Here is a 26,252-nt window from a genome sequence, read left to right on the forward strand (position 1 = left end):
AAAGCTAATCTTTCACAGAAAAGTGAGCACTGCCACCACTTTCGTGCCTCCACAAGAACTGCCACCGACTCAGGCAGCAGCGAAGTACCACTAGCTACGTGTGTACTGCCAAGTTCAAATCTGGCTCGGGAACCCAGTAGACCCTTTACGCCTAGGATGGAAACTGCAGGATAACGAAGTTTTTGCGCCAATAAAAACAGATCTCCCTGCCGCTCCGTCTCAGCTGCTGAAAATTATCAAATGCTCGTGTCGTATTGACGGCTGTGATAGTGAAAAGTGTACCTGTAAGAAAAACGGACTTGAGTGTACTATAGCCTGTCGTACCTGTAAGGGAAGCTCGTGCAACAATTCGAAGTTTCAAGAAGAAGAACTTAGTGAAGAAGAATAACAGTTAACTGTGATGATGAAAAATCTAGTTCCTATATTTTGATGATATGCAATTTTTATATATTTGAAAAATAAGATAAAAGCTTTTCTCTGAACACATTAAGTTAGAACCTACCTCGTCTTATGGTGTTTGGCGCTGAGGTGTTTCGTCATTCCTGTTTATTGTTGTTTAGTCTTTTTTTTTCTAAGCCTTTCGTTTACATAGCCAAATAGACTACAACGCTGGTAAGAGTTTTTTTCCCCAAAGACACAGTTTTTTTCCCCATTTTTTTTTTGCTGATAAATATTTTTCTTTTGGTCAGGTAACGAAATGAGTATCAGAAATGAATTCAGAGCCAAAAGCTGATCTAAAAAGATGTGTAAAACATTATAGTTTACGTTTTTAATTTTTTTTCCCGGTTTTTGAGAAAATAAATAAAAAAACATTAAAAAAAACAATTTCGCATCGAGCTAGAGATTTAGATTTTTGATATGTTGTTAAGCATTTTTTTCCGGTCCGGATGGTGAAGAAACCATTTCTGTACCAATTTTTTCCTGGTCAAAACTTATTTTTCTCCTACTATTAAGGTTAAAGTGGGTGGCGTTAAAAGTGGTGTTTAATTTTTCAACTGATGGGGAGTGAAATTTAACACTCAGTCAAAGAAACGAGTTATTTTCATTAGCCCTCAAAAATATCTTAGTTCAGCTTAAATTTTGCTCTAACAAAATTATGTGAAACTTGAAGATAAAATGTTTTTGAAAGTGCTTGTCAATCGGAAATGTGTAGTCTTGGCTCAATAAACCGGGCAATATCATTAAAAGCCCTCAAAACATCTTAATATGGTTTAAATCTACCTCTAATGTCAAGCCTCCCCTCTAAAAAGTGTTGGTAATATCCCCGACTTTCTTTAATTCATGTTTTTTGCTTATATTTTTATCCTTTATAAGCTTTTTCCATGCTTTGTTTTTTCCATTTGTTATGCTCTAACCGCTTTTTCTGTGTTTTAGTAATGCATAAAAATTTGTTTTTATTCATTAAATTTGTATGCACAAAAGTCGATGTCCTTTAGATTTATTGATCCAGGATAAAACTTCGATGCTTAATCATTTACATAATGAAATATCTAAAGCCGATGTTATGTAACATTTGCTATGTAACTTAACCTGTCTAGGTCATGTTAGAACATTAATAGAATGTAGCAAGCAGGTTTATCTAATATAGCAAAAATCAATAGCTTTTTTGAATAGTGACATGGCTCGGGGATAATATTTGGGAAACACGCGAACCACAGATTTTTCGAAACGTTTCCACCTAAAAGTATTTACCGAATAATAATAATAGAATGGCTTGTTGGTCCATATTTCCAAGGCACAGTTCCATTTAGGGAAAGCCCCTTTCGAATCCTAATGTGGACATAAAATCTTTGGAATATAAAGGTTCCCTGAGAAAACGCATTGAAAAAAAAAAACTCTTAAAATATTATGTAACACCCGTGTGTGTATCTCCCAGTGTTACATGTGGGGATTCTCGACGGGGCCTGAAGATACAAGTCAGGTTGGAATGCATCATCCTTAACATAAGTAAACATTCCCCTATTACATAAGAGTCAACTTCTTGAAACCTCTAGAAAAACATCTTTTCGGTGAAATTGGTTGGTAGCCCTCCCCCCCCCGACGGAATGTAGTGCGAGGGCCCCCGGTGGTTAGATAAGGAGTCCGGTGAAATTGGATGCTAGCGCCTCCGTTTTAATTGGATTCTAGGAGGGCCCCGGTGGTTAGGTTAGGTCAGAGGCCCGGTGAAATTGGATGCTAGGGTCTCTATCAAAATTAGATGGTAGGGGGTCCCTTGGAATGGGTTGCTAAGAGACCCTGCGAGAATTGCTCGCTAGGGGTCTCCCGGTGGAATTGAATGCTAGGGCACTTTGTGGCTAGATTAGGGGCCCCCGATGAAATTTTAATTTCGGGCCCCATTGAAATTGATTGCTAGGGGCCCCGACGGATAGGTTGGGAGCTCCAATGAATTTGCATGCTATAGTTCCCCGACGGAGGTGGATTTTAGGCTCTGGTGTCTTGAAGGTCCCCCACAAGTGGGCCCTGAAGGTTTTTCCCTGGACTTCGTAGGTTTTCTTAAAAAATTAAAGAAGCTATATTGTAACAATCTTAGAAATCCTGGGGTAAAGAAGTCTTGAAGGTTTTATTAAGCACTCTCTATTATGTAACAGGCAAAAATAGACATTTAATAAAAACTTAGCAGACACATGCAGCGTTTAAAAAACATTCCTATGACGTAACAAACACCTGCTGGCTGTCACGGAATGACGGGATGGGGTTCTCTTTAAAAGCAGGGATACGGTTCGCCTTAAAACCTTCATGGGGATGCTACTCCTAATAACAACTTAGCTATTTCTTTTCAACTTAACCATTAGCTATGGGGGTCATGATGTCTCCGAAGGCATAGTTATATGGCCTTTCGTCTATGCCGAAAAAATAGCTATCTAAAAATTTTCACTGATCGGTTTTGAGAAAAAGGGGCGTAGGAGGGGGCCTATTCGCCCTCCATCTCTTTGGTAAGTCATAAAGGGCGCTAGAAATTATAATTTCCGTTCAAGATAGTCCTATCCTGATATTCTAGGACCACTGGGCTGAAACAATAACCACTGGAAAAAAAAACCCAAAAAAACACAACAAACAAATAAACACGCATCGGTGATCTTTCCAATCATCCCCCATCAATCAAGTATTTGAGAAACGTATCCTTGGATTCGAAAACACTTGCCATCGAAGGATCCTCAAAATCATTGGCATCAGAAAATTAATAATAGGGAAATCCGGCTGAAAACACACCAGCCCATAGTGATCGAAGTTATGATGAAACGAAGATGAATGTATTTGGGTCATGTTCTAAGCATGTCCGACGACATATTACCCTCAAGAGTGTATCAGTAGCAGCCTGAAGGAAGACGAAGACGAGGCCGACCAAAGCACACACTGCGGAGGCAGTATGATCGGGACCTGAAAGAAGCCAACATTTCCCTCACTCCACAATGGGAAGGTACCACTGCAGCCGCACGGCTTCGTGATGAATGGAAAGGCTTTATCGACGCGCTATGCACCGCTGATGGCTCAGGAGGATCCTACTGTGACACCTCTACAGTAGGGTTCTCTGATACGCTGAATCTGATTGTCTAATTTGCATGAGTATTATTTGAATTTTAAGGTATGTTTTCCTTTTTTTGAAAATCAGGCAAACTCTCCCTGGTTCATAGTCTTTGATGGGTAAGACTAAACTTAATGAAACTTATATATTTCCAATCAGCATAATAAGCCAATTCTTTTTGTATACCTATTGGTATCAAAACTCCGTTTTTTAGTTACTATTGTGCCGGTTACTACTAAAACTAAACCAAAATCCCGTTAGCTTCGGTTACTATAGAGCCTGGTCGCTCTTTACTTACAGTTCGTTACCACGAACTGTTTGAAATGTGGTTTTACCAACTCTTAGTGCAAAAATTAGAAATAATCCTACTAATCCGTTTTATAATTTTCAAGCCATGAAAACAACTCAGCTAAAATTGCAGAGCAAACTGAAGAAGCTCAATCAGGGAATAAAATCTGATTGTATTGATTTTTGACATGCTAATCTTTAATTTTATATTTTAACCAACAGAAAAAATATATTGATCTAAAATGCGCTTAATATAAACAAACAACCATTTACAATAAAATACAATAAGGTAATTATAGAAACAGTGGGTGAAGATATGTCTATATTCAAGGTTGTAAAAGAGTAGAGTCAGTATGTCTTCAACCTTATAGAAGGTAAATTATTACGCATATTTTTCACTCCTTTTGAACATTATTCTCTTTCCACATACACCGACAATTCTATAGCTAAAATATTATTAAAAGTTTTGGGAAAATATTTGTCCAAAATTTTATTTCTTAAGCAGAACAATTTTTTTAAATATTCCTTTTATTTGCCACTTCACAATCTATGTCAATTAAAACTGAACATAAATAAATTATGGAAAACTTTTCCAAAACCTAAGTTGTTCAAAGAAAAGTAAAAAGCTACATTAAACCAATGACGAGCAGATATAAATTCTTCAATAATTCAAACTTAACACATTCAGAAATTACTATCAATGAATGAATGAGACCCAAAGCTAACTTAAATGAGCATAATTAATAATTTAGACCAATAAAGAACAATAATTACCACAAATAGATGTAGGACTAAAGCATCTAGGCCTTCGGGAAACCACGCTATCATTTGTGCTATACTACGAACAATTTTGTTTTATGCAGTTTTTTAATTGGTTATAACATCAACAGCAGCATAACAAAACATGATACCTCAAGGCTGTAAGTCTGGGAAGCTTATAGTTAAAAGGGAACGGTATAGAAAAGCCCCTGGCTATCTCTTACATGGTATATATTTTTAGCTTGTATGGTGACCACATACGAACAAGGGCATTGATTTGGTTTCTCTCTATTGTCCCGATCTGGCACCAATTAAGCTCTCTGAATTAAGCTTTTTCATGCAAATTCTATTTAAACTTGTCAAAGAAAACGGTACATTCAAGCTTAATAATCTTAGCATGGACTTGCAGAGATTTTTGAAAAGACCAGTTTGATTCTTAAGTTTTTTCTAATTAACTTAAAAAAGACGTTTTTTAAATTTATATTATTGTTGTCATTAGTTTCATTACCGCTCAGAAGCACAGGGACAAACCAAAGCAAATATGCAAATAGTTTGGAAGACCACGACTTCGAAAATATTTACTCGACTTGAATGAAACAACTCCCCAAGAAGAGACTGTAGCAGAACCAACAAGACGGAAAATTATAACTGCTGATAGCAATTTAGAGTCGGATGTTTTAAGAAATTCTTGCTGGATGGTCAATGTACCTTTTTCCTAAAGAGCTACAAGGATCTATTAATCAAAAATACATAAGTATCACTTAGCTCATTTTGTACTATAAACCTTTCAAGGACCGTAGGCTTTGATTTATAGCTTTTAGGTTTGCGCACACTTTGGGGCTTGCATCCAAATTCTCATACTTTTCTTAGAAGTGACTCAGAAAAATTAAATAAAATTAAATAAATAAAAAAGTAACTGGGCCAAAAGAAGTGAGGACATATACATAATTTTGTATTTACGTTTATTTGCATAGAAATTCCAGTAAAACATCTGAATTTCATACAGCTAGTGATGTGGAAGACACTTGTTCCTGCTGTAAGTACAAGTAAATGCTAATCAAGGTTTGCAAATCAGAGTGGTACTACCTACCCTCTTTCCTCCCTCTAAACTCCTCTAAAAGACTAGAATGTCATTTGCATCTAATTAAGTGTGAGATTTATTTCGAGCAGCATTATTTTTTATTAGTAACAACATAAAAAAGAAGAAAATAAACATGATTATTAAGTTAAGTGAAAAAATCTAACGAAAGTAGGGTGATTGTTTACCGTATAAGGATATTGATATATGGAAGTCTTGGAAATCTTCGTTTAGTGATTTCAATAAACAGAAAATATTCAAAATAAGTTTGTTTTTAGAAAAGTATATAGCCTTTAGATAACCACAATATAGCCTTTAGGAGGCTAGACATCCCTATTAAGGGGTATTAGCCCCATACCTGCTCGTAGTTATTTCTGTTTGCTTAAGTTTGAATTGATTATTCATTTTAATCTCATGTTTCGTTTTTCGTCTCATTTATTAGTGTACAGTAATCTCTGTTTGTTTTAAGTTTGAAATTTTATGTGACTTTATTTCTGATCGTTTTTGGTTTATTATAGAATTTTACTTTTCTTTGAAAAACCCCTTTTTTAGAAGAAGATGTTTAATCAGACCTTAACCATCAAATAAAAGATGTTTTGATGTTTAATCAAAGGATATATTGCATTACAAGTTTAGGGTCCTGCAATTACGCAAACCAGAGTACTCATCTAATACAGAGGACTCGTGTGTCTTAAAATGATGAAACATGCCCACGTTTCTATTAAAATTTATATCAGATGCATTCTTTTTAAAATATTCGTTTTAAAATGTACAAATCAGATGCAACATATATGTTGAAGGGAAGGGATCAGCAAATTCTTGCCATCAGGACGTTTTATCACAGGAGCAAGTTAATCTCAACCAAACCTAGCCACAAATAAAGGTATGTACTCTACCTTTACTGTTTGATGGTCCATACCATTTCCGACATTCGTCGAGGGAGGGGGGTATGCTCAATCCTTTTCTTTGTGGCATCCACAAGAAGTGGCTTTCATTCTAGATTACTTCTTACCAATGTTCAAGCTCAAAGTTTGTCACGTCACCTCTAGAAGTACATATTTTTATCTTTAGACCATTTCTTTTCAAATTTTTATCCGACGCCCCAGGACTGCACGCGTACCTAGAAAAAAAAGAGATGAAAGATCAGGAATGGTTTTTGGTCAGTTTTTTACTTACAAGAGGCACTAAATTTTAAAAATGTTCGATCATAAAAGCCCTAATATGTCCGTCTAAAGCCCGTCTTATATGGAGCTGCTGGCAAAGTACCAAATGATACATGGATAAAATATTGTTTTGTAGCTGTACTAAGTTCACATTAACGCGTAGACCATGAAACAAGGATTTACACTGACAATAGGTTGAATTTGTGAGTAGTGTGTTTAGTTTTCACTAAAATTGCAGGACATACAACGTAAGAGGATATATTTTATTTTTCTAATATCTTTAAAAAAAATATTGACATAAACTTAGCACTAGAATTATCGTAAAAATCGCTTCGAAGACCACAAAAACAACATTACACTAACTCCGAAGACTTTCAAGCACTTATAAGAAAGACTCTCAAGCGCCATAAATTACATTAGTACCGAAAAATGGCTAGAGCAGAACTGAAATACTAAGTTACTACTTAGTGAGTTAAGTTAATTCTTATTAACTTGCATCATATGATAAGTGAACTTACGAAGTTAATACTTGCTAAGAAGAAACTCGGAAAGAAATTTTTTGATTTTTTTTTCATATTAATTTTTCGGCCATTTTTAGCCTTGTAAGAAAAATAAAAATGACATAATATGTGTCTGTGGAAAGTTTTAGAAGAGCTTGAGATATGGAATGTATAAGGTAAACTTTCTAAGGCTTGCAGACAATAAGCGGATATACACTGCAATCTCTGAAACTATATTATAAGCTTTGACTTGGGATGTGAAACATATGAAGCTATCACTTTTCGATTTTCTTTTTCGCTTAAAAGTTTTGGCCACTTTAAAGCCTACAAGAAAAAATGAAAGTGACAGAGTATTTATAATAAAAATCTGCCAAAGGCAAGAAAATCTCAGCTGCCAAAGTAAAAGCCTTTCAGACACTTACATAAAACTGATAATATACAATGACCGTAACGTCTGGCATTCCTCAAACAATGTTGTAAGCTTTTAAAAAGGTTGTGGAACACGGGCAGATGAAACTTTTTAATACGTTTTAGGCTTTGCTACAAATTAGGTGGAAAATTCACACGAGTGTCAACGAACAAACAAGAAAGTAAAAAGAAGATAAAAGTAAGGAGAATTTATTATTCCTTTCCATGGATTCTGTTTTGGGTCTGCAGAAGTAAGAAGTTTTGAGACAGATGAACCAAATATTAGTCTGTTCAAGTTTATAAGCAAGAGAGGAAATACAGGAAACATCATTGAAGAGAACAAAATAATAAACATCTCTGTGACTTTGAAGAAAACGATTTTTTTCGAAAAAATCTAAAAATCTATTTTTAGAAAGAAATTAGAATCAAAACGGTACAAAGAAATGGCTGTTTTTAAGCATATTAGAAATCTTAGCTGTTTTTCTTTCATTGTGGTGAGCTATTTTAGAATTACCTAAGAAAATATTTAACAGTTAGCTCAATTTATGAAATGCCAGAAAAAAAGCCTCGTATTATTTCTGTTGTTTGTGGCTTGTTTTTTTATAACTTTTGAAACTCGTTTTAGTGGAGTAAAAGCTAGACCTAGGTCTAGTTTTTACTCAGAAGCCCTTTCAAGTTTTTTTTCCTGATTATGTGAAATAATCAAACTGCTCATGATTGTGAAACAGGCGGCTAAAAGCGGAAAATATAGAGCAACCCTTGTCAGTAGCAACCTTTTCAGCATAGAAAGTACTGAGCGATATCTGAAACTCAGAATGCCATGAGGGGCAGAAAAGACCTGGTCCTGCTACCAGATCAAGAAGAGAAGACTCCTTGTCAGTAGGAACCTTAGCCCTAAACAAAAGCCCTTTGCAGTATATATACAGCGCATATACATATATTTTACAATACATATACAACCCTAAACAAAACCCTTTGGAGTGCATATGCATGCATACAAAGAATGCTTTTTTCACCTATGGTAACTTTTAATTCTAAATGTGTGAATAAGAAATTATTAGCTTAAAAACTGGTGAAATTTTAAGAAAGGGCAAATACCACCAAAAAGGGATGCGATCTGAATAAAAATTAGGCCAAACCTATGCTAAAGCTAAACATGTTTGAGGACCCCCAAAGTAGTGGTTTCAAGCTCCTATTTAAAAGACACAAAATTTCACATTATTTCTGAGAAGGTTGATTGTGGATGCATGATTTCTGTTACTTTTTTTTCTTTTTTATTTTTTTCTTCTTAGGTTGCTGGTATTGAAGCCATCGGTCACATAATAAAAGGAACACAGCCATTGGAAGGGAAATTTAAAGTTCTTGTGCCCTTTTTAAGCAGCAAAATATATCGTGCAACAGAAAGGTGCCAAATTGTCCCATTTCATTGTTGTAAAGCGACATTTTTTTTTGCAAGAAATTGCCTGATCTTTGAAAAGGGGGGAAATACCTAAAAAGTGAAACAATATTAATCAAAATCCCATCATCAAATCCAGCATTTCAGAGAACCCTACTGCAGCCGTTTCAAGCTCCTATATGTAAAAACTTGGATTTTTTTCCCGTGAATGATCATGGTTGTAGGTTTATCTGTTTATTTTTCCCACAGGCGTGATGGTATTGAACAAGTAATCGTAGAAGATCGAGAGAGGACTTTTTTGATTAGAAATTAAAAGTTCTAGTGCCCTTTTTAAGTGACCAAGAGGAATGCAGGGTAACCAGCCAACTCCCAAACCTTGTTTTTCCCCAAGCTCATCCGATTAAAATTTTGAGATAGCCATTTGGTTCAACATAGTTGAAAGAGCCAATAGCTATGCCTTCGGGGATGACATGACCCCCCCCTCATAATTCCCTGGGAAAGGCTGTAAGTTAAGCAGTTTACTCACTGTTCATTTGCAGCATTGGGAAATATACGGACATTTTTGGGGCTATTTTCTTTGGGGGGGGGGTAACATGGGGAGAATTTACCGTGGAAAGGAAAGTTTCCTGGGGAGTTTCCCAGGGTAAATTTTACAAAGGAGGGATTTTCGTGGAATAATTTGAAGAACGGTCAGAAATTGAATTTAAACAAGTTTTTTTTTCAACTGAAAGTAATGAGCGTCCTTAAAACTTAACAGGGACAGAAATTATTCCGTATATAAGGGCGCTACCCTTTGCTCAAACATTGCTCCTCACGCGAACGTTTGACTTTTTGTCACAATTCTGTAAGAAAGACTGCTCAGACACAAGGGCCATTGAATTTAAGACTTTAGCCTAAAGAGTGGGGGCGCAAAGGAAGGGGCTTCCTTCCCTCCTCATATAAGGAATAATTTCCGTTTATTCTAAGTTTTAATGTTTTATGAACTTTCAGTTGATAAGAGTTGTCGTTGTCTTTGTTTTTTTTTTTAAATACAAGCTAAAGCTATGTAGTTCTGACTCAAAACATAACATCTATTGTTTGTTCTTTACGCATTATGGTGGAATGAATAATTTGATATTGTCTCTGTCATCGAGATTTCTGCAAAGCAATGCACATAATTTTAAAATTATATCATTTCTTTACATTTTTTTTGTTATAATGATTGCGTGAACATATCAGTTTTCATTCAGAGTTCAAGGAGTTAACAACAAAACCAGATTTCATTTCTTTCGGATAACATCCATGCTTACATTTAGACAAATTTATTAACTAACTAGTTTAAACCAAGATTGAAATAACGTTTCCCTCCCGCGTGGCTTTGAGCCAATATTGTGATTTTTTCGAATGGTGAAAAAAAAGTCTTATTGCTAATTAACGATACTGGATCAAATCAAGGAGTGATAAAGGTTTTACATTTTGCACTTTGATAAGTTTATAAGGGTGTAAATGGCAGTCCAAACACGAGAGGCCGAGAAAATGCAAAGTGCCCAGTTCTTGCAAGAAATTAATTTTAAACTGGATTTATTACCGGTGCTTTCGCAGAAAGTTAATACGATTCCTGAACTTTCGGATAGCATTGATGCCATACAAGTACAGTTAAGTAACATTATTACGCAGTTATCTAACAATGCTAAGACAAATGATGAAATTAAAAAAGAGCTGGAAAATGTGAAATGTAAGCTAGCAGTCTCTTATGAACGAGCCAACAAGCTCGAAGCAGAGCAGAAAAGAACGAATTTAATCTTCTATAATTATACCCTTCAACAACTCGGCGATTATACTCTGAAGCAAGAAATAACGGGGTTATTAAATCGTACTATGCCCTCTCTCGGAATAAATCGAAGTGATATACGTGACATTTTTAGATTGAAATCAGGGCCGATAGTAGTAAAGCTAAACCCGGTTGAAATCAGAGACTATATTTTAAGAAACAGTTCTGTATTAAGAAGGTTTGGTTTATCGGTGGCTCCGGATTACACAGCTATACAAAGGGAGGCCCGTAAACATTTAAAGGAAATGTTGACTACTGCGCAAAATGATGGCCGTGATGCAAAATTACGAGGTGACAAACTATTCATCGAAGGCCGAATATTCAGGTATGATGGAAATTCAATAGTTGAGATTAAGCGTAATTTAAAGCCAGTACAAAATTCTGGTCCACCCTTTAGTGCTAGGCTCCCAAATGATCCCAATAATATTCCGATGAGGCAAGTTAGTGATGCCAGTGATAGTGATACTGGGACATTATTACCATCGAGCAGCACTCCTCAGGCAGTATCGACAGCTAAAAGAGCTGCTAGTGCTATTGTCAGCCCAAATGACTTGTTTCGACCAGGTACTCGTAATGTAGCACCCAAAGGAAGCCATTTGCTAAGAAAGAAGTTTAATGAAAGACATCGTTGTGGTTTTTCACGTGATTTTTATGACAATAAACACCGAAGTGAGTTAGCGGATATAAATAACCGCACTCGTGAGTATTATCATGTTGCCTTTCCCCCGACTAAGACTAGTAACGAGCAATCTCAACCAAAGGCTAGTGATGTTAACGTGCTAACAGAAAGCGTAGAAACATAGGATATAGAGGGCCATATACTGAGTCTAGTGTCATGGAACATACAAGGATTACGTGATAAGTTGACCTATTTATATGACGATTTATTTTCGTTTGATGTGATTTCGCTTATTGAAACATGGAACGATTGTTCTCCTATATCACCTCTCCCCGGGTATTTCGTTGAACAGACCGTGCGTAATGTAGCAAGAAATAATAGACATTATGGTGGCATTTTGGTTTTGGTTAAAGCATCTGCTATTGACGGCTATGAGAGAATTACTAGTAGATCTGAAAACTTGCTTTGGCTGTCTATTTATTTTAAATGTGGGAAGAAATTAATTTTGGGTGTAGTGTATATACCTCCACAGAATAGTTCGTACAATCGAGAAAATACTTGGAAAATTTTAGGAGATGAATTTTCGTTAATACAAGAAAGTTATAAAGATCTGGATTGTGTGTTAATGGGGGATTTCAATGCTTATACCGGCCTGGAGGCTGAGATCCCAGATGTGTTGATCCCAGATTTACGTGATTGTGTCCCAATTTGTTGTAGAATACCACGAAGCAACAAGGATGAAAAAAGAAAAATAAATGTATGGGGAAGAAAGCTCCTGGCGTTTTGTGGGGAACATGGTCCGATGATTGCGAATGGTAGGTTTGGGAATGATAAGGGCAGGGGGCGAGTTCACTTGCCTTTCGGGTCCAACTCCAAGTGTTGTAGATTATGTGCTAATTAATACGCAATTTGTACCTGAATCAATAAATATGGGAGTATTAGATTTAGTTGGATCTGACCATAGAGCTATTATGCTTGAGGTAAAGATTGGGCAGTTTGTGAACCACTGTTCACGAGTAAGAAATTTCTATAATGCGGATTAAAGAAAAATAGGTTTAGAAAAACGAATTAGAAATGATTTAACAGATAAAGATATTGAGGCATTTAGAAGGGAGCTCTTGGACTCGCATGTAAAAATAAGTTGAAAGCGTTAGAAGACAATGAAAAAGATGCACATAGTGTAATTATGCTGTTAAATGAAATAATGGGCTGTTGAGCAGAATCATGTGGCCTGACTAAAAAATTAAAAAAGAATGAGGGATATTTTATGATTTTATAAATAAAGATTTTAAAAAGTTTTGGGGCTATATAAAGAATGATAATGGAAGGAAAAATGTTAATACCCAGGCTGTTCCGGAAGCTGATTCATGGCCTGATTATCTAAATAATTTAGAAGGTGTTTGTGCAGATCTTCAGGAGGTAGCGCATACCCCAGAGATGGTTATTTATCCCGTGAGAGAACATGATTACGATTGATGGTATACCAATATTGTTATTTAAGAATTTTCTTTCCATTTTGATGCCGATAATTGTTCTTCTTTGTAATAAGGTGTTAAGGTCAGGGCAATGGCCAAGCGCTCGGAAGACATCATTGTTTATACCACTTTTTAAGAGAGGAAACCCGAAGGCTCACGAAAATTATCGTTTAATAGCACTTGTCCCTGCTTTAAGTAAGGTTTTGGAGAAAATATTACATACCAGGCTTTCCAATTGGTTAAATAAAAATAATTTAATACATGAGGAACAAGGAGGTTTCAGGACAGGGTATGGGACGACAGATAGTGTGTTTATTTTAAAGGCATTAATAGATAAATATGGAAAGGGTAAAACTTGTCTTTATGTGGGATTTCTGGATATCCATAAGGCTTTTGATAGGTGTCGACAGAGAGCTATTGAAGGATGCCATGCTAAATATTGGCCTTCCCCATTCATTTGTTAGATTGATAGTGAGCATGTATACTTGTGTGAATGGAATAATTCAAGTTGGTAATAGGTTTTTGAAGCTTTTCAAGGAGGCACACTCGTGCCTCTATAAAGAGGCGACACACGACAATGTTAAGCGATCTTCGGTTCCAGTGGTCGCAGACGAATGGGGAGGGATGCATTTCGTAGCCCGAGCTCCAAATAAGAAACCTGCAAAATTTCATCCCCCTCCAACTTTTCCTTCATGGGGAAAATATGGCCGAAAGTTTCGACCTGTCAACCCAAGCCCCCCTTTAACGTTGTCCGATCGGGCTGAAATTCACAAGTTAAGGTCCCCTAGGGCCCAGGAGCTTATCCGCGAAATTTCAGCTTGATCCGATAACTCCTTCCCTGTTTTCCAGAAACCACGCATAGCCACTTAAAATTCATTTACTTTTTTTTCCTAGACGCCTACAGGTCACATCCGACATCGGATCTGGGTGTACGAAGACTCATTCGATGCGGAATTCTCCGAGTAAGTGCCCATGAAAGTTTCGTAGGAAAATCTTAACCCCCCGAAAGTTTCGACCCTCCAACCCCCCCCCCCCCCCCCACCCCTTTTAACGTTGTCCGATCGGGCTGAAATTCACAAGTTAAGGTCCCCTACGGCCCAGGAGCTTATCTGCGAAATTTCAGCTCGATCCGATAACTCCTTCCCTGTTTTCCAGAAACCACCCATTAGCTATTTAATTAACGGATTTCTCTCCATAAGAGCCCATGTTAATTTGAAATTTTTAAAAGCTATTGAGAAGTTATATTTACACACATGCAAGTTATTAGCTCAGTTGGTAGAGCGTGAGACTTTTAATCCTCGGGTCAAGGGTTCAAGTCCCTTACGGGCGGTTTTTTTTTCACAACATCAAAAAAATTTTGATAACACCTGGACAACTTATCATTTGAGAGATAACAGAATATTAGCTTCTTATGAGCAAAAGAAACATTTCGGTCATTCTATCTATTTTTTTGCTATTTTATACAATGATTTAAAAGCGGGGGGGCGGCAGCCACCCAAGTTCCTCTCCTAATTCCTGTACGAGGAGTACAGGAATTATTAAATTACATCCACCATGGATTGTAGAAAAATATACAGAAATAATATGAAAAAAACTTCGTTTTCTTAAAGAGTTAAAGAGGCTGTGTCCCAAAGTCGAACCTTAAAACGTACAGGAATTAGAAGAGGCAGTTGGGGGGCTACCGCCCCCAAACCCCCAGCTTTTAAAGACTCTTTTGTAAAGGTTTTTTGTTTTTTTGCTACCCCCAGCTCTTGGCTTCGGAAAGGCCCTCTTTTAATTAACAAAAAATTGAAATGAATGAATAATGGAATAACTTCGAAAAATGTTAAACACAAGAGGACAGGAGAACCATTGCGCCGAAACTAGTAATTAGTAAAAATGAAGTCCACCCCCAAAAAAAACCTGTACAAAAGAGTCTTTAAAAGCTGGGGGTTTGGGGGGCGGCAGCCCCCCAACTGCCTCTTCTAATTCCTGTACGTTTTAAGGTTCGACTTTGGGACACAGCCTCTTTAACTCTTTAAGAAAACGAAGTTTTTTTCATATTATTGATATTAAGCGGGGAGTAAAACAGGGCAGCACCGTTTCACCTAAGTTGTTTAATATTTTTATTAATGATGTTGTTAATTTTCTAGAGAATAGATGGGCTCCGAAAGTTAGCCTAGGGACTCAAAAACTATCTCTCTTATTATTTGCAAATGATATTGCTTTGGTGGTTAATAAACCGCAAGATCTACAGACTCTTTTGAATCTCATAGAAGAATATTTGCATATAAAAAAGTTAATGCTGAATACTGAAAAGAGCGAAGTTGTTATTTAAAAAAAAAAGGAAGGTTGGGGACGATGAAAAATATACATTTAAATTTAATAATAAGGAACTATTTATAAGTAAAAGAATAAAATATTTAGGCTTTATCTTATCGGAAAATGGAAGCCTAAGGAGTCATGTTGATGAAATAATTAAGAGAGGTAGGGTGGCCATGTCAGCTGTATTTAGAAACTCGACGATAATGGGGATCAAAAACCTAAAAATGCATAAAAGAATATTTAACACAAAAATTTTATCCGTGATAGAATATGGAGCAGAGATATGGGGTGGAGAAACGGTGCTGCAACTGGACTCCCTTCAGCTCCAGTATTATAAAAGAGTGTTTGGTCTACATCAGACAACTCATTCAAAGATTCTGAAAGGTGATATGGGCCTGTTTTCTTTAAAGCTACGTAGGTATATTTTAATGCTTAGATTCTGGTTGAAGTTAACTAAGAGTAATGAAGATAGACTAGTAAGAGCGGCATATGAAGAGATGTTGAAATGTGGTTTAAAAACCTCGTGGCCATCCCAAATTAAATCATTACTAGAAAAAGTAGGAATGCCTTATTTATGGAATAATGGTCTTTGCTCTCGTGATGTACCAACAAATTTAGAAAGCCAGGTACGATTTATATTGGAGAGTCAGAAAATTCAGCATTGGCAAGGGCTGGTTTTTGATTCTTCAACCCTACAACATTATAATCAGGCAAAACCTAGTTTTGGGGAGGAAATTTATTTTAAATTTAACTTACCGGCTATGATTCTACGTCGTTGGATTCAGCTTAAGGCAAATTGTCTTCCAATCCAGAACAGGCAAAAAACGTACGACAAAAATAAAATGATAGTTGGTCCTGATAGGCGGTATGTTTGTCCCCTTTGTAAAGATGATGATGAAGACTTAGATCATTTTCTCCGGAAATGCCCGATGCTCTTGGATTTACGGGAAATTTATTTGCATGGGATTAATTTGCTGCTTCCGGGTATTCCACAAAATAGTAACCCAACCACAATATTTCGAGTGGGAGTATATATAGATAAATCTTTAATAAGAAGAAAAAGTTTTATCTGATTAATTACTTTTTTAGTTAGATTAGGTACTTTTTGCGTTGAATTCTGTTTTTTTGTGCGTGTTCGTACTGTTGTTAATTTCCTTGCTTGTTTGTTATTTATTTATATTTTTGTGTATATGGCCCACGGGTTTTTGAAATACACTTATCTATCTATCTATCTATACCTAAAGCATTTGTACTACACTTTGTACTACAATTTAATATTCGTGAAAGTAATGGGAACGAAATTGTTTACCCTCGCTAGCAGAAAGGTTAGCATACTAAACTTGAAATCCTTTGTCCGTGAGGACAGGGGTTCAAGTTCTGGTGTCACTCGTCATTTGGTTTGTTATGGGGGTCAGTGGCGTGACACTGTTTGCTCAGCCAGAGTTGACCAAGGTCTAAATAGGTACCTGAAGAAATCCGGGGAAGGTGCACAGGAAGGGTGTGCGAAAGCACAGGTTTGCTGGCCCCAAGACTCACCCAACTGTCCTCTCTGGCTGAAGGACCATAAAACGGAGATCAGCACCATCGGAAGGGATTATAAAGTCTATATCAAAAATAAAACAAAAATTATTTCACGCTAGTATCTATTAGCCCTTTAACCGTTCCCCTATTAGACTTTTTTCCTACAAATTCATTTTTGTATTTATATTTTATAGATTTTTTTGAAATTTGTAATTCTACCTCCGAAACTCTTATCCTCTCGAAAGAAACCTCTAATTACTTGCTTACTACTGGCCCTGACATGTTCTTTTAAGCATACTGTCGTTATTTTACTTAAAATAAGATAATAATCCTCATTATTATTACTATTTTTATTAATGCATCCAAAAACAATTTACGAGCTTTCCTTAATTTATATACCTACTAAAATTAGTCACTATATTAATTTGTCGTATTTTTTTAATTCCTGTGAAATCAGTTACAGAAATCTAATCAGTTTCATGGATTTTTACGATTGGTTGAAGTACACTATGCACAGCTACATGGCAACTTTTTGTTGGTGAAATATCTAAAATGGACTTCACGTTTTACTAATCCCACTTTATCTAATTGACTGTGTTGGTAAATGTCTGCCAGCAATCTTAATAGCTAATCTTAATACCAAGACGTGATGCCGTAGATGCAATTAAGTTGATAATACCAGTTTTTGTGGAAAGTGGACGACAGATCAGTCAGTTTGTCTGGATTCTCGCAAGAGATTATTGTTATTCTTCTTTTTCACCCTAAAAGGAAGTAGCTGTAACTCATTGTAGAGGTTAAATGCAACCAACAAGTCTCCTTAAAATAGGACGAAATATATCCCGTAGTTTATATTCTTGATATATATATATATATATATATATATATATATATATATATATATATATATATATATATATATATATATATATATATATATATATATATATATATATCTATATATATAAAAATAAGTTGTCTGTCTGTCTGTGGGTCTGTGGATCTGTGGATCAGGTGACGTCATGTTTCGGCTGACGTCATGAAATTAGTTGCCGTCATTTTTGTTATGACGATGCTTAGTATATTGTAAATCACATTAATTTGGTTAATAATATACCATTTAAAACACCAAAATGAACATGCTGGAGTAGTCACTCGGTGAGAGAGGGTGTCAGAATGGAGAATGAAGGTCCCAGGTTCAAATCCTGGTTAGGCTAAAAAAGGTAAAAAACTAAAAACTAAAAAAAAACTGAAAAAACTAAAAAAAGGCAAAAACTACAAAAAAACTAAAAACTAATAAAAAAACAAAAAAGCCAAAAAACTAAAAAAACTAAAGAAACTAAAAAAAGGAAAAAACTTAAAAAACTAAAAACTAAAAAAAACTAAAAAAAAGGAAAAATGAAAAATAGAAGAGAAAAAGAATACTAATAAAATTAAAAATAAAAATAAAAAAAAATAAAAAAGATAAAAAGCTAAAAAAAGGTTAAAACCAATAAAAAGTACTTTCAAAGTAAAAGGGCAAATTTATCATAGAGCAGGGTCTCTTCTACCATTCTCAGGCGAGAATCATAAATTTTTACAATTGTTCTTCATCAGTGATAGAAATTCTGAACTGAATGCACGTTGCGAAATTTCTCCCAACATTGAAAGGACAATCGTTTCCCAATTACAACATCTTTTCCACGAAAATAATAATTTATACAATGCTCCAACTATCGACGAAGTGGCCATCGTTATGGTCGGTGATCAGTTTTTACCTCGAGATATTATTCTCAGGGTTTCCACCACACGTGCTACAACTAAAAATAGGCCTACCAATAATACTTTTAAGAAATATAAACCCACCAAAGCTTTGCTATGGCACTCGACCTGCCGTAAAAAAAACAATGGAAAACCTAATAGAGGCCACAATCTTGACAGGGCCTTTTGAGGGTGAGGCTGTTCTTATTCCTCGCATTCCCAAGATTCCAGCGGATCTGCCATTTCAATTTAAAAGATTGCAATTCCCAATTCGATTAGCATTTGCAATCACCATTAACAAAGCTCAAGGTCAATCATTAGAAAAATGTGGTATAGATCTTAATACTGATTGTTTTTCCCATTGACAATTGTACGTTGCATGTTCGAGGGTCGGTAAACCTGATAATCTATTTATATGCAGCGACAATTGGACAGCGAAGAATGTTGTATATTCGCAAGTTTTACGCAGTTAATTTGTATTTTATCTATCTATCTATCTATCTATCTATATAAAAACGTGTTGTATGTATGCATGTTTGTTTGTTTGTAAAAAGAGCGTTTGCATATGATGTCATTATTAGTACATAGGGCTTTGTATATGCAGAGACAATGGGAAAGCCAAGAATGTTTTATATTCGCAATTTTTACGTAGTTTAACTCCTGCAGACGAAATGAATGCTTGCCTAAAAAATTCTAATTTATAGGCACACGTAAAAATATTAAAATTTACTACAAATATGTGTGTCCGATTGCAAAACGATGACTCTGGTCAAACAGTAGACTCAATTTCAGGACGTATACAACTACCTGCTGATTTCTGTAATTTAGTGACGTCCAAAAATGAATTGATTGAAAATCCGAATATTCTAAAAAATTATAAAAATAATAAATGGCTAAGTGAAAGAGCGATTCTCGCACCCAAAAATATAGACGTCCACGAAATCAACAATATTGTTTTGAACAAGATTCGAGACCAGGCAGTCCTTTAGAAGTCAGTCGACACAGTTTTGGAACCAAATGAAGCGGTTAATTATCCATCTGAATTTTTAAATTCCATAGATCCTTCAGGGTTTCCACCACACGTACTACAACTAAAAATAGGCGTACCAATAATACTTTTAAGAAATATCAACCCACCAAAGCTTTGCAATGGCACGTGACTTGCCGTAATAAAAAAACAATGGAAAACCTAATAGAGGCCACAATCTTGACAGGGCCTTATGAGGGTGAGGCTGTTCTTATTCCTCGCATTCCCATGATTCCAACGGATCTGCTTTTTCAATTTAAAAGATTGCAATTCCCAATTCGATTAGTATTTGCAATCACCATTAACAAAGCTCAAGGTCAATCATTAGAAAAATGTGGTATAGATCTTAATCCTGATTGTTTTTCCCATGGACAATTGTACGTTGCATGTTCGAGGGTCGGTAAACCTGACAATGTATTTATATGCAGCGACAATTGGACAGCGAAGAATGTTGTTTATTCGCAAGTTTTACGCAGTTAATTTGTATTGTATCTATCTATATAAAAACGAGTTATGTGGATGCATGTTTGTTTGTTTGTAAAAAGAGCGTTTGTATATGACGTCATTATTAGTACATACGGCTTTGCATATGCACAGACAATGGGAAAGCCAAGAATGTTGTTTATTCGCAATTTTTTGCGTAGTTTGAAACACATATATAAATCTATCTATATTCACAGGTGGGACACAGGGACACAACTACAATGGCGCATAACTAATATGGCGCGTAACGACTTACGCGCGCGGGGGGGCTTGGGGGGGCGCGAAGAGCCCCGCCAACTAGGTGTTGGGGTGGCGCGAAGCGCCACCCCAACAGCTAGTATATATATATATATATATATATATATATATATATATATATATATATATATATATATATATATATATATATATGACAGATTACCGAAGATTGTCCTTTTTGGCCAACCGTCTGGGGCTACACGGTAAGCAGGTCGTCCTTGTCTGGGTTGGGAGGATGTCATAAATAAGGATTTAAAGGAAATGGGAACTTCCTGGGAGGGTGTAAAGAGGGAGGCTTTAAATAGATTAGGTTGGAGGAGGAGCGTGCGTAGCTGTGTTGGACTCAGGCGGCTTAGTGCTGCAGTGAGTTATTAGTAGTAATAGTAGTAGTTGTATATATATATATATATATATATATATATATATATATATATATATATATATATATATATATATATATATATATATATATATATATATATATATATATATATATATATATATATATATGTATAATGCAAGTTTTATTCAGATTTCTACAAAAATAGGGATATATTGCGAGCCAGTTCATTTGAAACAGCTTTTCAATATTATATTGCACAAAGTAATAAGCAGTAATTTTTGTTCACTTTGCTCTTTACTTACGTCAGAAGAATTTGTATTTTTCTATAAATTAATCTTTGTCCCTTTTTTTGGAAAATATACAAGCCTTATAAAAAGATGTTTGTTTAAATTAGGCAAAGAAACCATATCAAAACGAGTTTTTGTTCAAACAGGGTATTAAAATTAGGTTTTACTTTGCATCTCTCTTAAAATTTTCCTTAAAAAATTTGCGATTTTCTCACATGTAATTTATGGGGTATACTGTTATTGGCATTTTTTGAATTGCATATGAAAAATTGTCCGATATGGAATGCATATAAATTGTACAAACTGGATGGACATCGAAAGAATTTAAGATATGTAGTAACTATAATTTACGAAAATTATTGTAATTGTCAATGCAGCTTTTCTGCATCAATGTTACAAAGAATTATGGAATTAGAATTCCAGAAACGGTAACTCTAAATATTCGCGGATACGACCTCTTCTGAAGGAACCATGCTATATAAATAAAAGTAGTACCATTTGGTTCCTTATTTTATGCATCTTCCAAATAAACATCGCTTTTGTGATAATGCACCCTCGCCCTGATGGTCCTAGATATAGTCCAATGAATAAGTAGAAAAAAACGAAAGAAGACTAACACAATAACATTCTTACTTCCGAATTTTTAGCATATTTCTGCAAGATGAATTATATTATTATTTCCTTAGCAAAATCCACATCTTCACAGTATTGTAGAATTTTAGGAAACCGAAGAACAATAGTTTTTTTTCAATATCCATTTTTAAATTTAGATTACTATGGACTGTGGTTTGCGCTTTACGAGGCTACTAAACAGGCCGTGAGGGGTCGCATTGGAAAGGATGGACTGTAAACTTCGGCTTATTGGTTTTTGTCCATGCAGGTTTGTTTGGTACCCTTTTCACGCTTCATGACATTTCTACTACTGAAATTAGGCCCCCCAAAAAAGGTATTTTAATTAAAAAGGTATTTTAGGTATGATCAAGAGCTTTCAAGTGAGCTGTTAACATTTCTCCACGATATTACTGTAGCCTGCTACTTCTGCTAGTCAGCTCTTGATTTACGAAACTTACTTGGGAGATGAGAGATAGATTATGCGAGAAGGAGGATTGTAATACTCATATAGAAGATTTTCGATCATGGAAGTTATGACGGCATTCTTTTCACAACACCGATAAGTGCCATTTTTGATGCCATATGGCATTTATTGGTGCTGTTAGCAAGACAAATTTATAAGAAACGAATATATTTATCAATTAGCTTCTAAATGAGAGCTTATAAAGCTCTCTATGATGCTACAATAGCATGCTGGTTATGTGAATCACTATACTATTTACGAAGAGTATGCAGAGACCTAAGAGGGGAAATATACAAGAGGGAGGCTGTAACCCTCAGGCTAAGGGTTTTCACCATGATAAGCATTTTAGTACCCTTTTGCAATGTGCAATTTTTTGGTGCCATATGGCACTTTATCCTTGCTAAAAAATGATAAGATGTAAAAATTAGCTTTTAATTGAGCCTTTAAACACATCTCTACGCTGTTTTAGTGCCCCACTAGCAGCGAAGAAAAAAGGAAAGGAAGGGGACATCAATACTATCTGTTCAAAAGAGTTAATTTTTGTATTGTTCAAGATGTAATTTCAATTGTTCAAAATAATAGTTGCAATGTCTGAATCAGCCCCAAATTTTTATTTATTTAATACAAGACAGTTTCTTTGTAAGACGCATTTTGAGCTTTTGGTTACTATGGGCCGTGGTTCGCTCTTTACTAGGTTGCAGCTGTCACTGCAAGCACAATAAGTTAATGTCAAGCTAAGTTAATATAACTCAAACAAAGGAATGAAAAACCAACAATGCCAATTAAAAAAGATATTTATCTGAAATATTTTATGGAAGTAAATTCTTGTGGTGGGTTAGACTTTTCTGTAGCAAGATTCACGATGCACCAAGTCACTATAAGCTACAATGCTAGATTTGGCAAATAGTAAGCTACCCTATGAGTAGTTAGCACAACCAAAAGGAAAATTAATCCCTATATCAAAAGCCAAGCAACCTTAGGATTTCAGTAAAGCTGGCTTTGACACTCCCATGGGTGACGGCAAGGGGGAGGAAAAAGAGGGGGGTACATGGCTCACCATGGAGATTTGGGACTATAAAGTAATTATAAGGACACTAAAGTAAAGAGAGCAGAATAGGGAGAAACCATAGAAAAAATGTGTGTGCCAACAGATTTTAACCCTTAATAAGGAAATTATAAGATCTAATTTGTGACTGAGTGACCCCTTTCTTGTTTTCCACAAACATTTTGTTTATATGATTTGGCTGCAGTAACAAAAAAAAATCAAATTCTTCATAGTAATGAAAGGAAGGTAAATAACGATCCTTGTCAATAACGAGAGGAAAAGAGCCCTAACTATCGATAACATTCAATCAAAGAATCAGCTTTTTATGGTGATCCTAAATATGTATTTGTTTATTAGTAATTAGTGAAGTTATTAGTACATAAAAAAGTCCTTATAATTATAGAAAACACAAGGAAAACAACTTAATAAGGGGCATTTCGGTAAAAATATGCCGTCAACTAATGCTTGCATTTCAAGAGTATCCATGAGTTGATATATAAAGCCACTATAATCAGAAGTTTTCCCCTGAACGGGATGCTGGGAAATTCTGTATTTTCCCCCTGAACGGATACGTTTTTTGTGTTTATTATCATTTATTTTTTTTCATGAATAATTATATTTATCTAGTTGTCACTTTCAAAAAGGCTTAAGTTTGTACATTTACTAAGAATAAAGCTATCAAATATATTGGTTTTTGGTATTCAAAATTAATTTTAAAATATTGAAATAATTTTTTTTTATTTCTTAATCTTAGTTACAATATTTTACTTTCACTTTAAAGAAAATCGATTTTCAAAATATTTTTTTGCTCAAATTCTAACAAGTAAAAAAAAAAAAATCCAGTTTTTCTTTTGGGATTGTGACTTGCTTATTGAATTTCAACCAATTATTAGAATTGATAAGATTTATACACTTTTCAGTTGAAAAATTTAATTTTCGAAGCAAATAGGTTATATTAATAAAAATCGTTTGGACTTCACCAATAGATTGAAATTTCTTAAATATCATATTAGACTTGACTATGGGACCAATGAAGGGTGAATATTCTCGAGGGGGGAGGGGGGTCCAGAGGGAAAACTATCTATGAGGAAGGAAGTATCTTTCTTTCAACTCGATATTGAAGTTCAAGCGATTCAGCATTGGGTCAACACGGGGCACTTTAAACGTCCGACACTTTAAAAGTGTCTTAACTCTTATTTTTTTAATGAAGGGTATTATTGTGTTTAAATAAAAGATATTTTAACATTTGCAACCAAATCTTGTGTTTAGTTCTTTATCAAACGTTGAACCTTGGTCAAAGACTGATTGCTTCCTTGGTATAACTTTTTATAATGTTAAAAATCTTGTTTTGATCTTCGTCTGCAAGAAGATATTCATAACATTTGCTACTCAAGTGTTTTACGAAAATGAAGTTGAATGAGAAGTATCTTAAAGTGATCGGACAGTGTGAAGTTAAAAAACAATTCTTAAATCATATTTTGCAGAATAACTGTGCTTTACACATTTTGCATGTGGACCTACTTTACTTTAACCTCCCCCCCCCCTCCCCGCTAATGTAAAATTATATAGCCCAAGTTTGTCTCTAAAGTGTTATCTTTTCATCATATTTGTGATATTTCATTAGGATTAATCACAAAAACAGATTTTACTTAGATGAAGAATTTATCATAGGAGCTATAACATACAAGTGCCATATATATATATATATATATATATATATATATATATATATATATATATATATATATATATATATATATATATATATATATATATATATATATATATATATATATATATATATATATATATATATATATATATATATATATATATATATATATATATATATATATATATATATCTTCTATATATATAAAAATAAGTTGTCTGTCTGTCTGTGGATCTGTGGATCTGTGGATCAGGTGACGTCATGTTTCGGCTGACGTCATGAAATTAGTTGCCGTCATTTTTGTTATGACGATGCTTAGTATATTGTAAAACACATTAATTTGGTTAATAATATACCATTTAAAACACCAAAATGAACATGCTGGAGTAGTCACTCGGTGAGAGAGGGTGTCAGAACGGAGAATGAAGGTCCCAGGTTCAAATCCTGGTTAGGCTAAAAAAGGTAAAAAACTAAAAACTAAAAAAAAAAACTGAAAAAACTAAAAAAGGCAAAAACTACAAAAAAAACTAAAAACTAATAAAAAAATAAAAAAGCCGAAAAACTAAAAAAACTAAAGAAACTAAAAAAAGGAAAAAACTTAAAAAACTAAAAACTAAAAAAAAACTAAAAAAAAGGAAAAATGAAAAATAGAAGAGAAAAAGAATACTAATAAAATTAAAAATGAAAATAAAAAAAAATAAAAAAGATAAAAAGCTAAAAAAAGGTAAAAACCAATAAAAAACTAAAAAGAAAAAAAGGTAAAAAACTAAAAAAAAAAAATTCATCTAAAAAACTAAAAAAAACTAAAAAACATAAAAACTAAAAGAACTAAAAAAGTAAAAAAAAAAACTAAAAAAAGGAAAAAACTGAAAAATAAGCGGGATATAAAACAGGGGGATATAAATGACGACCGGGACACCGGGACATAAGGAATATAAATGAATCAGAAAATACAACTCATGTTTCCAAATGACGTCGTTTGGAGCCCAAATTGAAAATCCAGATCAATTTATGTCTACTTTCAAAGTAAAAGGGCAAATTTATCATAGAGCAGGGTCTCTTCTACCATTCTCAGGCGAGAATCATGAATTTTTACAATTGTACTTCATCAGTGATAGAAATTCTGAATTGAATGCACGTTGCGAAATTTCTCCCAACATTGAAAGGACAATCGTTTCCCAATTACAACATCTTTTCCACGAAAATAATAATTTAGTGCGTCTGTTCAAAACAGCCATCGATTTGATGCCTACTTATACGCATAAAATTGTTATTTCCGCTGACAAAACGCCTCCTGGCCAACATGTGCGTAGATACAATGCTCCAACTATTGACGAAGTGGCCATCGTTATGGTCGGTGATCAGTTTTTACCTCGAGATATTATTCTCAGGGTTTCCACCACACGTGCTACAACTAAAAATAGGCCTACCAATAATACTTTTAAGAAATATAAACCCACCAAAGCTTTGCTATGGCACTC

General features: G+C 34.8%; 1 long non-coding RNA gene across 1 annotated transcript in view; it reads left to right on the top strand.

The window, feature by feature from the left end:
• The first annotated feature begins 6,956 nt into the window (after positions 1 to 6,956).
• LOC136027042 (uncharacterized) overlaps positions 6,957 to 26,252 on the top strand; it is a 35,632-nt gene continuing 16,336 nt past the window's right edge. The window contains exon 1 of the long non-coding RNA XR_010617475.1: positions 6,957 to 7,014. This is a non-coding gene — a long non-coding RNA (uncharacterized LOC136027042). The remainder of the gene's footprint in view (positions 7,015 to 26,252) is intronic.

This window comes from Artemia franciscana, chromosome 5 (assembly GCF_032884065.1).
Source record: "Artemia franciscana chromosome 5, ASM3288406v1, whole genome shotgun sequence".
In the NCBI taxonomy this organism is placed as follows: Eukaryota; Metazoa; Arthropoda; class Branchiopoda; order Anostraca; family Artemiidae; genus Artemia; species Artemia franciscana.